We start from the raw sequence: 9,814 nt of genomic DNA, 5'->3' as shown, positions 1-9,814 counted from the left end.
CAGGTTGAGTTGATGTGTTTGGGTTTTTTGGTTTCGATCGCTCGAGGGCGAGAAGTTAGGTTTGATTTGTTTAAGATGTTTTGGAAGAATGACGAAAGGTTGAGCAATGTGGTGTACACCAATCGTCCAATTCTCTCGAGGAGTAATAAGGCGTCCGCCTTTTATTCCTTTTTCATTCAGATTATTTTGAAAGTTTGTTTATGGATGTTGAATATGCACGGTAGTGAGGCGTACGCCTCCTACTTGCTTATTCAAGGAATAACGAGGCGTACGCCACCTATTCCCTTATCCAATTTTATTTAACGTGTTTTTAGTCGGAAGTCGATAATTTGTGCAATATGGCGTACGCCAATTATCCAAATAATCGAGAGATGGTGAGGCGTACGCCTCCCATCTTTTATCATCCGAGATTTAAATTGTAAAAGATATGTTTAGATGTTAGTATTTGATTTACGAAGATAGTTTGTATTTGAATTGATAGGTTTGGATTTGTCGATGATTTGAGCTTACTCGATTGCGTTTAAAGTTTGATGACGAAGATTCGAGCAATGTGGCGTCCGCCAATTATTCGAACAATCGAAAGATAGTAAGGCGTACGCCTCCTATCCTCTTTTCATCTGAAATAAGGAATTAAGAGGATTTAAATTTGTAGAAATGTTTTGAAATATTATGATTTGAAGTGTTAATCGGGTGACAAGAACTTGCGCAATATGGCGTACGCCAATTATTCAAGTGCTTGAGAAATAGTGAAGCGTACGCTTCCTATCTCCTTTTCAACCCAAGTTTATTTTAAAAGAGAAAATTCTTTAGAAGTTATATTTGATTTGGAAAATGATTTGAATTTGCGTGCCTTAAGATTTAATCGGGTGACAAGAACTCGCGCAATATGGCGTACGCCAATTATTCGAGTACTTGAGAAATTGTGAAGCGTACGCTTACTATCTCCTTTTCATCCCAAGTTATATTTAAGAAAATCTTTAGAAGTTATATTTGATTTGGAAAATGATTTGAATTTGCGTGCCTTAAGATTTAATCGGGTGACAAGAACTCGCGCAATATGGCGTACGCCAATTGTTCAAGTGCTTGAGAAATAGTGGAGCGTACGCTTCCTATCTCCTTTTCATCCCAAGTTTATGCTTAAGAGAAAACTCTTTTGAAATTGAGTTGGTTTGGAAAAAATGATTTGAAGTTGTGAATGAAATGAGTTTTGAAATTGAGTTATTTGAAGAAAATGATTTGTGTTTATTTATTTTTTTAAAAAAGAAAGTTGGTTTGTATTGGATGATGAAATGAAATTGGAATTAAGAACGATTGTGAAATAACATAGTTGTTTGAAGCAAAGAAGCTTGGTTTGGAAATGATTGTGAAATTATGATAGTAAAGGGTGAGAAATGCTTTAAATTCTTTTTGAATTAGTAGAAAATACTATAAACATGAGCAATAGAAATAATTAAAAAAGAAAATATATTTTTTGGTTAACAATTGACTTAACTTAATTATTTAATATCTTAATTAAGTAACGCCTTTATAAAAAAAAAGAAATCAAAAACAGTGCATATATACACATGGGCCACAATTTATTGAAATTAATTCGGGCCCAAAAAAATTATTAAATCTGAATTAGCTATTAAATAATAACAAACACTAAGTATTTGAAACATGCTGACTATAGTGACCTCCTTTGGGATTTCAACAGCAAGCTTAAACAACAGTCCAATAAACGACTTTTTCTTTCCCGTTTATCCCTTCCGATGAAGAGACCTATGTATTAAACAACAGTCCAACATAATTCCAAAAGCTCATAACTAAACCAGATTCAAAAATGAAATTCGTAAAACACATTTCAATACAACACTCATAAGAAAGAAGAAATTAGATGCTAAGGTCAAAGAAACAAATAATGAATCTAATTAGGATGAGTACCCAACCATAAGTTCAAAACCTGAACCAGTTTCCACAGAAAATTTTAAGCTCAATGAAATCTAAGGGTATCAAAACAACATGGAAGCTAACAACAAAAACGAATCCAGCACATACCCTACTCAAAATGGTATGGAGCAAAACAATTTCCATAATTAGAATCAAAATGGTACACAAACACAAAAAAAAAAAAAAACAATTAACCAAATAATAACTTCAAAAATGGTCCGCAATTTCAACCAGCTTAAACATATTTAGGATTTCAACAAACTCAAAACAAATCCCAGCAATAAACTTCATCACATATACATAATCAAAAACGTTAAAAAAATGATGCATAGTCCATTGGAAATCCGAAACAGTGGTACCGAGCTTAACTCAAACTCAAAACTTTCTAAACAGATTTACATCTTTGACATCATTCTCAGTTTAAAAGGTTACCGAATGCGGAGTCGGAGTTGTTGTTGCTTCCCGTCCTCGTTGTGCTTGAGTTCTGCCGATACCGCTACAGAGCAACCTCGAAGCTGTGAAGGAGTTGGATTAGAGTACGCTTGTCGGTTTCATGGCGTGGTCGTATGGAAGCCGTCGTGAGTGGAATCGGAGGTGTGGCGGCGGAGTGAAGGCGAGAGAGACGGAAGAGGGCGAAGGCGATGAGGGTTTTTGTGGTTGGAGCGATTTAAGGTTTTCGATGTTGAGAGGCGCACGGGTTGAGATGAGGAACGGCGGGGGGTTTCGTGAGCGATGGTTGAGGCGGATGGTGGAGAGATTGAGGGTTTAGGGCGATGGAGATGGAGCGGCGGAGTAAGGGTTGTGGTTAAGGAACAGACGGAGGGTTTCGTGGTGTAGCGAGAGAAAGAGGGTTTCGGTTTGAGAGATAGAGGCGGATGGAGAGTGAGACCGTGAGAGAGTAACGTTGGAGTGAATGTGAGAGTGAACAGTGCTGAGAGAGAATTCTGAGAGAGAGGGTTTTTTTTTTTACAGCGTGAGAGTTGAGAGATCCCTTTTATCATTTTTATTTTTTGTCGTTTTTTTTAGAGTAATGAGGTAGTGGAGCAGGTTGTTAGGAGTGGAGCAGGGAATATTGAGTGGATTTTGAATTTTGTTACTGAATGAATTTTTTTTTGTCTTTTTATGTGGAGGGAATCCAATGTAGATATATACACATATAATTACCTAATTAATATTAAAAAAATCTAACCAATGTTTATAACAAAATTAATACTAATTAATATTTAAACTAAAATTAACTACTATTTTAGAAAAAATCTAACTAATATAAAAAACTAATTATTTAAATTAACTAATACCTAACTAATTATTTTAATTTAAATATCTAAAAAAGAAAATTACCAATTAAAAAATGAGTACAAATTATTCGGAAAATTCAATCAATCACAGTCTTTCTTCAAATTTTGACAATTCAACCGATTTTTTTAATTCTCAAATAAATTCCCTCTGATTGATATTTCCGGCATTTATTCATGATGCAAATGTGTGTCATGTTATGTGTATGATGCAAAAATGAAACTGCAATTAATTTTGAAAAGAAATTAAAATAAGCCCGGACAAAATTGGGGTACGACAGGTAGTATGGTAATTGATACTCCTGCGAAGGGTTCAGTGACTACTACTTCGGTTTGTTTAAACTGTCCTTTGAGTATTTTTGGTAGGGACTTTGGAATGGACCTAGTGTGTCTTCCACTAGTGCAGATTGATGTTATTCTGGGTATGAACTGGTTGGTGTTTAACCGAGTTTCTATCAATTGTTTTGATAAGACCGTGATATTTCCTGAGAGTGAGGAAGGAAAGAGTTTGTTTCTATCAGCGAGACAGGTGGATGAGGAAGTAGCTGATGGGGCAGAGTTGTTTATGCTGTTAGCGACTTTGGAGGCTAAAGATAAACTGATGATTTGCGATCTAGCTGTGGTGTGTGATTTTCCTGATGTGTTTCCGGAAGAAGTGAATGAATTGCCGCCAGAGCGTGAAGTGGAGTTCTCTATTGACTTGATACCTGGTACTAGGCCGATATCGATGGCTCCGTACCGTATGTCTGCTGTTGAGTTAACTGAATTGAAGAGTCAGTTGGAAGATCTATTGGATAAGAAATTTATTCGTCCGAGTGTGTCACCGTGGGGTGCACCAGTGCTATTGGTTAAGAAGAAAGAAGGTACTATGAGGTTGTGTGTGGACTACAGGCAACTGAATAAAGTGACGATCAAGAATCGGTATCCTTTGCCGAGGATTGATGATTTGATGGATCAGTTGGTTGGTGCAAGTGTGTTCAGTAAAATAGATTTGAGATCTGGGTATCATCAGATCCGTGTGAAAACAGAGGATATTCAGAAGACTGCTTTCAGAACAAGGTATGGACATTATGAGTATTCTGTAATGCCTTTTGGTGTGACTAATGCACCTGGAGTATTTATGGAGTATATGAATAGGATTTTCCATCCGTACCTAGACAAGTTTGTTGTGGTGTTTATTGATGATATTTTGGTGTATTCGAAATCTGAAGAAGAGCATGCTGAACATTTGAGAGTGGTTTTAGAAGTCCTACGAGAAAAGAAGTTATTTGCTAAATTGTCCAAGTGCGAATTTTGGCTAGGAGAGGTAAGTTTTCTTGGTCATGTGATTTCAAGAGGTGGTGTTGCTGTTGATCCTTCTAAGATAGAAGCGGTATCTAAGTGGGAAGCTCCGAAGTCTGTTGCTGAGATTCGAAGTTTTCTTGGTTTGGCTGGTTATTATAGGAAGTTCATTGAGGGATTTTCTAAGTTGGCGTTACCGTTGACGATGTTGACTAGAAAGGGGCAAGCGTTTGTTTGGGACTCAAAATGTGAAGAAGGCTTCCAAGAGCTAAAGAGAAGGTTGACTACTGCTCCTATTCTGATATTACCGAGTTCGTCGGAATCATTTGAAGTTTATTGCGATGCTTCATTGTTGGGTTTGGGTGGCGTGTTGATGCAGAATAAGCAGGTTATAGCTTATGCTTCAAGACAGCTGAGGGTTCATGAGAGGAACTATCCGACGCACGATTTAGAGTTGGCAGCTGTGGTGTTTGTTCTGAAGTTATGGAGACATTACTTGTACGGGTCAAGATTTGAGGTTTTCAGTGACCACAAAAGTTTAAAGTATTTGTTTGATCAGAAAGAGCTGAATATGAGGCAGAGAAGATGGTTAGAGTTTCTGAAGGATTATGACTTTGGGTTGAATTACCATCCGGGTAAAGCAAACGTAGTGGCTGATGCATTGAGTCGGAAATCATTACATATGTCTATGTTAATGGTTAAGGAATTGGAATTTAATTGAACAGTTTAGAGACTTGAGTTTGGTGTGTGAGAGTACTCACAATAGTGTTAAATTGGGAATGTTAAAGTTGACAAGTGGTATTCTGGATGAGATCAGAGAGGGTCAGAAATCTGATATGCTTTTGGTTGATAAGTTGACTCTAGTGAATCAAGGTCAAGGTGGCGAATTCAGAGTTGATGAGAATGGTATTTTGAAGTTTGGTAGTCGGGTGTGTATTCCGGATGTTACCGAACTTAAGAAGAGTATTCTTGAGGAAGGACATCGTAGTGGTCTGAGTATTCATCCTGGAGCCACGAAGATGTATCATGATTTGAAGAAGTTATTTTGGTGGCCAGGAATGAAAAGAGAAATTGCGAGTTTTGTCTATTCTTGTTTGACTTGTCAGAAGTCAAAGATTGAGCATCAGAAGCCGTCTGGGCTAATGCAACCGTTGGCTATTCCAGAGTGGAAGTGGGATAGTATCAGTATGGATTTTGTTTCTGGTTTACCGAGGACAAGTAAGAATTTTGAAGCTATTTGGGTGATTGTTGACAGATTAACAAAGTCGGCTCATTTCATTCCGATTAGAATGGATTATCCGTTAGAAAAATTGGCTGAGTTGTATATTGAGAAGATTGTAAGTTTGCATGGTATTCCGTCGAGTATTGTTTCGGACAGAGATCCTAGATTTACATCGAAGTTCTGGGAAGGTTTGCAGAGAGCTTTGGGAACTAAGCTGAGATTGAGTTCTGCATATCACCCGCAGACTGACGGTCAGACTGAGAGGACGATTCAGTCATTAGAAGATCTTTTGAGAGCTTGTGTTTTGGAAAAAGGAGGTGGTTGGGATTGTTATTTACCGTTGATTGAGTTTACCTACAACAATAGTTTTCATTCGAGCATTGGTATGGCGCCGTTTGAAGCTTTGTATGGTAGGAGATGTCGGACACCGTTATGTTGGTGTGAGTCCGGTGAGAGTGTTGTGGTCGGACCGGAAATTGTTCAACAGACTACAGAAAAGATTAAGATGATTCAGGAGAAGATGAGGATGGCTCAGAGTCGTCAGAAGAGTTATCATGACAAGAGGAGGAAGTCACTTGAGTTTCAAGAGGGAGATCATGTGTTTCTTTGTGTTACTCCGATAACAGGTGTTGGTCGGGCTTTGAAGTCGAAGAAGTTGACACCTCGATTTATTGGTCCTTATCAGATTTTAGAGAGGATAGGAGAGGTAGCCTATCGTATCGCTTTACCGCCGTCACTTGCGAATTTGCATGAGGTTTTTCATGTGTCTCAGTTGAGGAGGTACATTCATGATCCGTCGCATGTAGTCCAAGTGGATGATGTACAGGTGAGAGATAACCTGACTGTTGAAACATCGCCTATGAGGATCGAGGATCGGGAGTTGAAGCAGTTGCGGGGTAAAGAGATTGCCTTAGTGAAGGTAGCTTGGGGAGGACCAGCAGGTGGCAATGTGACTTGGGAACTGGAGAGTCAGATGAAGGAGTCCTATCCAGAGTTATTTGTTTGAGGTATGTTTTCGAGGACGAAAACTCTTTAGTGGGGGAGAGTTGTAACACCCCAAATAAAGTAAAAGAATTATTTAATTAAGTTAATAATATATTTAATAATTTAATTAAATAAATTGAATTATTGGATTATTATTATTATTTTGGAATAATAATTATTATTGGAAAATATATAAGTGGAATAAGAGAAAAGGTTTTCATTTTTGGAAAAGGTTTTTACGTGAAAACTGAGAAGCTGCAGGGAAGAGGAAAAGGGCAAAGAGCTGTAGAGCAAAGGTTGGAGAACGGAAAAGCTTGAAGCTCGAAGAGTTGCCGGATTGTTAAGGTAAGGGGGGTTTATCGTCGTTTAATGGGTATTATCGATTAACATGTAATGGGTAGTGATAAGCCGTCGATTGACCCTAATTGGGATTTAGAATGCTGAGAAATTATGTTGAATAAGTTGTATTAAAGCTGAAATTGAATTTGTGTTTGAGTGTATTGTGAATTTCTGAGCGTATAGCTTTTTACGGAAGTTGAATCGGAGGTCCGGAAGTCCTCCAACGGCGGAAAATGCGGAAACTCTGCATTCTGCCTTGTGTTAGCGCAGGAACTGCTGTTTCGCCTGCGTTAACCGGTTAACCCAGGGTGTTAACCGGTTAACACTGTTATAAATTGTGAAAAATGTTGAGTTTTGCCTGCGTTAACCGGTTAACCTATAGCGTTAACCGGTTAACACTGTTGCGTTTTGCCTGGAAGTGTAATTTCCTGCGTTAACCGGTTAACCTATAGCGTTAACCGGTTAACACTGTTGCAGTATGTAAAAATGGTTGATTTTTATGATGTAAGTGTAATTGGTGATTGGCCTATTGTATCCAATTGTGATAAATAAATTCGTGGAGTGTATGTTGCGAAATGTTGATGCAAATATGTTGATAAGTGTTTTTGTGGAAAATATTAAGTTGTAGGCTGATGAGCCAAAGTTGAATATAAGTTGTTTTGTTGAAAATGCTGAGTTGTAGGCTGATGAGCCAAAGTTGATTTTTAAGTTGTTGTTGCTGAAAAAGCTGTTATGTTGTCGTTGTTATTATGTTGTTGAACTTCAAGTCGTACATGCCATATACATTCATATGCATTAAGTCGGGGCTTTTGCTCACACCACGTTGGCCTGGATTGGCAAAATTATGGGGCTTTTGCTCACACCACGTTGGCCTGGATTGGCAAAAATTCTAAGTTGAAAGTTGAAGGCTTATGCCTTGATGCCCACTAAACTGGCAATGATTTTAAGTTGGGAGTTTTACTCCAAATGGTACCACATGCATGAAGAGTCGAGTCTCATTTGAGTTGCATTTACGTTGTGTTTGAATATGATGTTGAGTTGAATATGCTGCTACCGAATGCATGATATGATGTGGGTGATTAACGTGTAAAGTTACTTAACATAACATGATGATTTATAATATTTGTTATATCGATTGAGGAACTCACCCTTACAGTTATATTTTTCAGGTAACGAGCAGTGAGTTGAGTAGAAGCTAGTGCTTGAAGTCTAGAGTGGTTTTAGTGGGTCATGCTCTGATAGATGTAACATCGGGACGGGATGTTTTATTTGTTGAATAAATGTTAATTTTAAGATATTACAGATGTTGAATGTTTCTATCCGCTGCGAATTTTTAAAGAAGTGTTTATGTTGAATTAAATAATGAGCATGACTGATTTTTACGGTGAATTATGTGAAGTATTATGTGACACCCTTGGTGCATGATTACTCTGATATTGATTTATATGCTGTTGTTTTAATTAAATATTTGGGGTATTTTAGAAGGGTGTTACAAAACCTGGTAGGGGGCTCAATGATGTCGGTTGCGGCCTCTGTGTCGCGCAAAACCTCCTCTACCGAATGCGGGGATGGGGCACATGCTGTATCTACTCCCTCATACCGGACACTTCCATGAGCACTCCGTTTATCTGCTCGGTAAGGTCACCCGCGTTGATCTTGGTCCTCTCGACAAAGTCAAGCCGAGTCTTTCTAATCTGATCAATGGCGACCCTCATCTCCTTCTGATGCCTCTGAATATTCCTAAGTAGGACATCACGGTCCACATCGACATCATTCCAATGTCTCAGCTCACTTAGGATGTCATCAAGAGTTGTCCTCATGGCAGTGTAGTCATACTCCTCACAAGGCTGATAGCCGGATGAGGTAACTGCAAAAGAATCAAGGAAAACATATGTGGTATGTGCATGGGTGCCAATATGGGGAGCATCTTGTTCCATATGATCAGGCTCAGGGGAGGTAATATCAAAAGTTCAATTAGCGCTCATTCACATGTTGATGCGTGCGGCACAAGGTAATGTAACTCCCCTAACCTCTCGGTTACTAATCATCAGGAAATACTTGTCGTCAGGTTTATTCTTGATAAGGCGCATGCTACGACAATAGTCAAGGTCGGAAAAAAGAGTCTCTAACGGCTCAAGCGTAGCCAACTCCGTGCCTAAGTTCAAAGCAAGGGCTATAAATGTAATCATCCCTCCAACACAATTAGGCCCTCTTGTCCTAACACTGGTGGGCTGGAAGTGTGCTAGTAAGAATGGTGTTGGGTTAACTTTTGTTTCAGATAAGACACAATAAATAAGGAAAAGGTCTCTAGAATTTACGTTTCCGGTATTCTCTCGACCAAATATAGTGTTGGCTAAAATGCGGTGCAAATACCGAATGGATGGGTTTTGAATAGCGGTGGCTTTAAGGCATTCCCAGTCGGTGGTGGTTTTACCCATTAGTTGCTACCAAAAGTCGAGAGCGTTGGATTCCCATTCGCTCTCTAAAGGGTGTTGGCAAGCAAACTCGTCTCCATGAGGGAACGCAAATAAATCGTCCAATTGGTCTTGGTTAATACTATAATTTCTATTGAACATCCTAAAATATGCAATGTTGGTGGTACGGGATCCTCCTATAGGGATGGTGTATCGAAAAGAGCTTAAGAACTCATAGGTAAGTCGAATGTAGGTTGGACTAGTCAAAGAGAAAAAGTGAGTCATACCTAGGTTATTAAGAATCCAACAAAAACTGTTGAATAAACCCAAAGCACAAAGGGAAGCATCAT

The 9,814-nt window shown here is 38.6% G+C and overlaps 1 long non-coding RNA gene across 1 annotated transcript; it reads right to left on the bottom strand.

Annotated features, from left to right (window-relative positions):
- Positions 1-1,558: 1,558 nt before the first annotated feature.
- On the bottom strand, positions 1,559-2,586 carry LOC127100964 (uncharacterized). The gene is made up of 2 exons (XR_007794549.1): positions 2,362-2,586; positions 1,559-1,761 (listed from the first exon to the last, which is right to left on the bottom strand). It is a non-coding gene; the product is annotated as an uncharacterized LOC127100964 (long non-coding RNA).
- Positions 2,587-9,814: the final 7,228 nt, after the last annotated feature.

The sequence above is a fragment of the Lathyrus oleraceus genome, chromosome 7 (assembly GCF_024323335.1).
Source record: "Lathyrus oleraceus cultivar Zhongwan6 chromosome 7, CAAS_Psat_ZW6_1.0, whole genome shotgun sequence".
Lineage (NCBI taxonomy): Eukaryota > Viridiplantae > Streptophyta > Magnoliopsida > Fabales > Fabaceae > Lathyrus > Lathyrus oleraceus.
The sequence above is the reverse complement of the archived record's forward strand: the minus strand, read 5'-3'. Positions and strand labels throughout refer to the sequence as shown.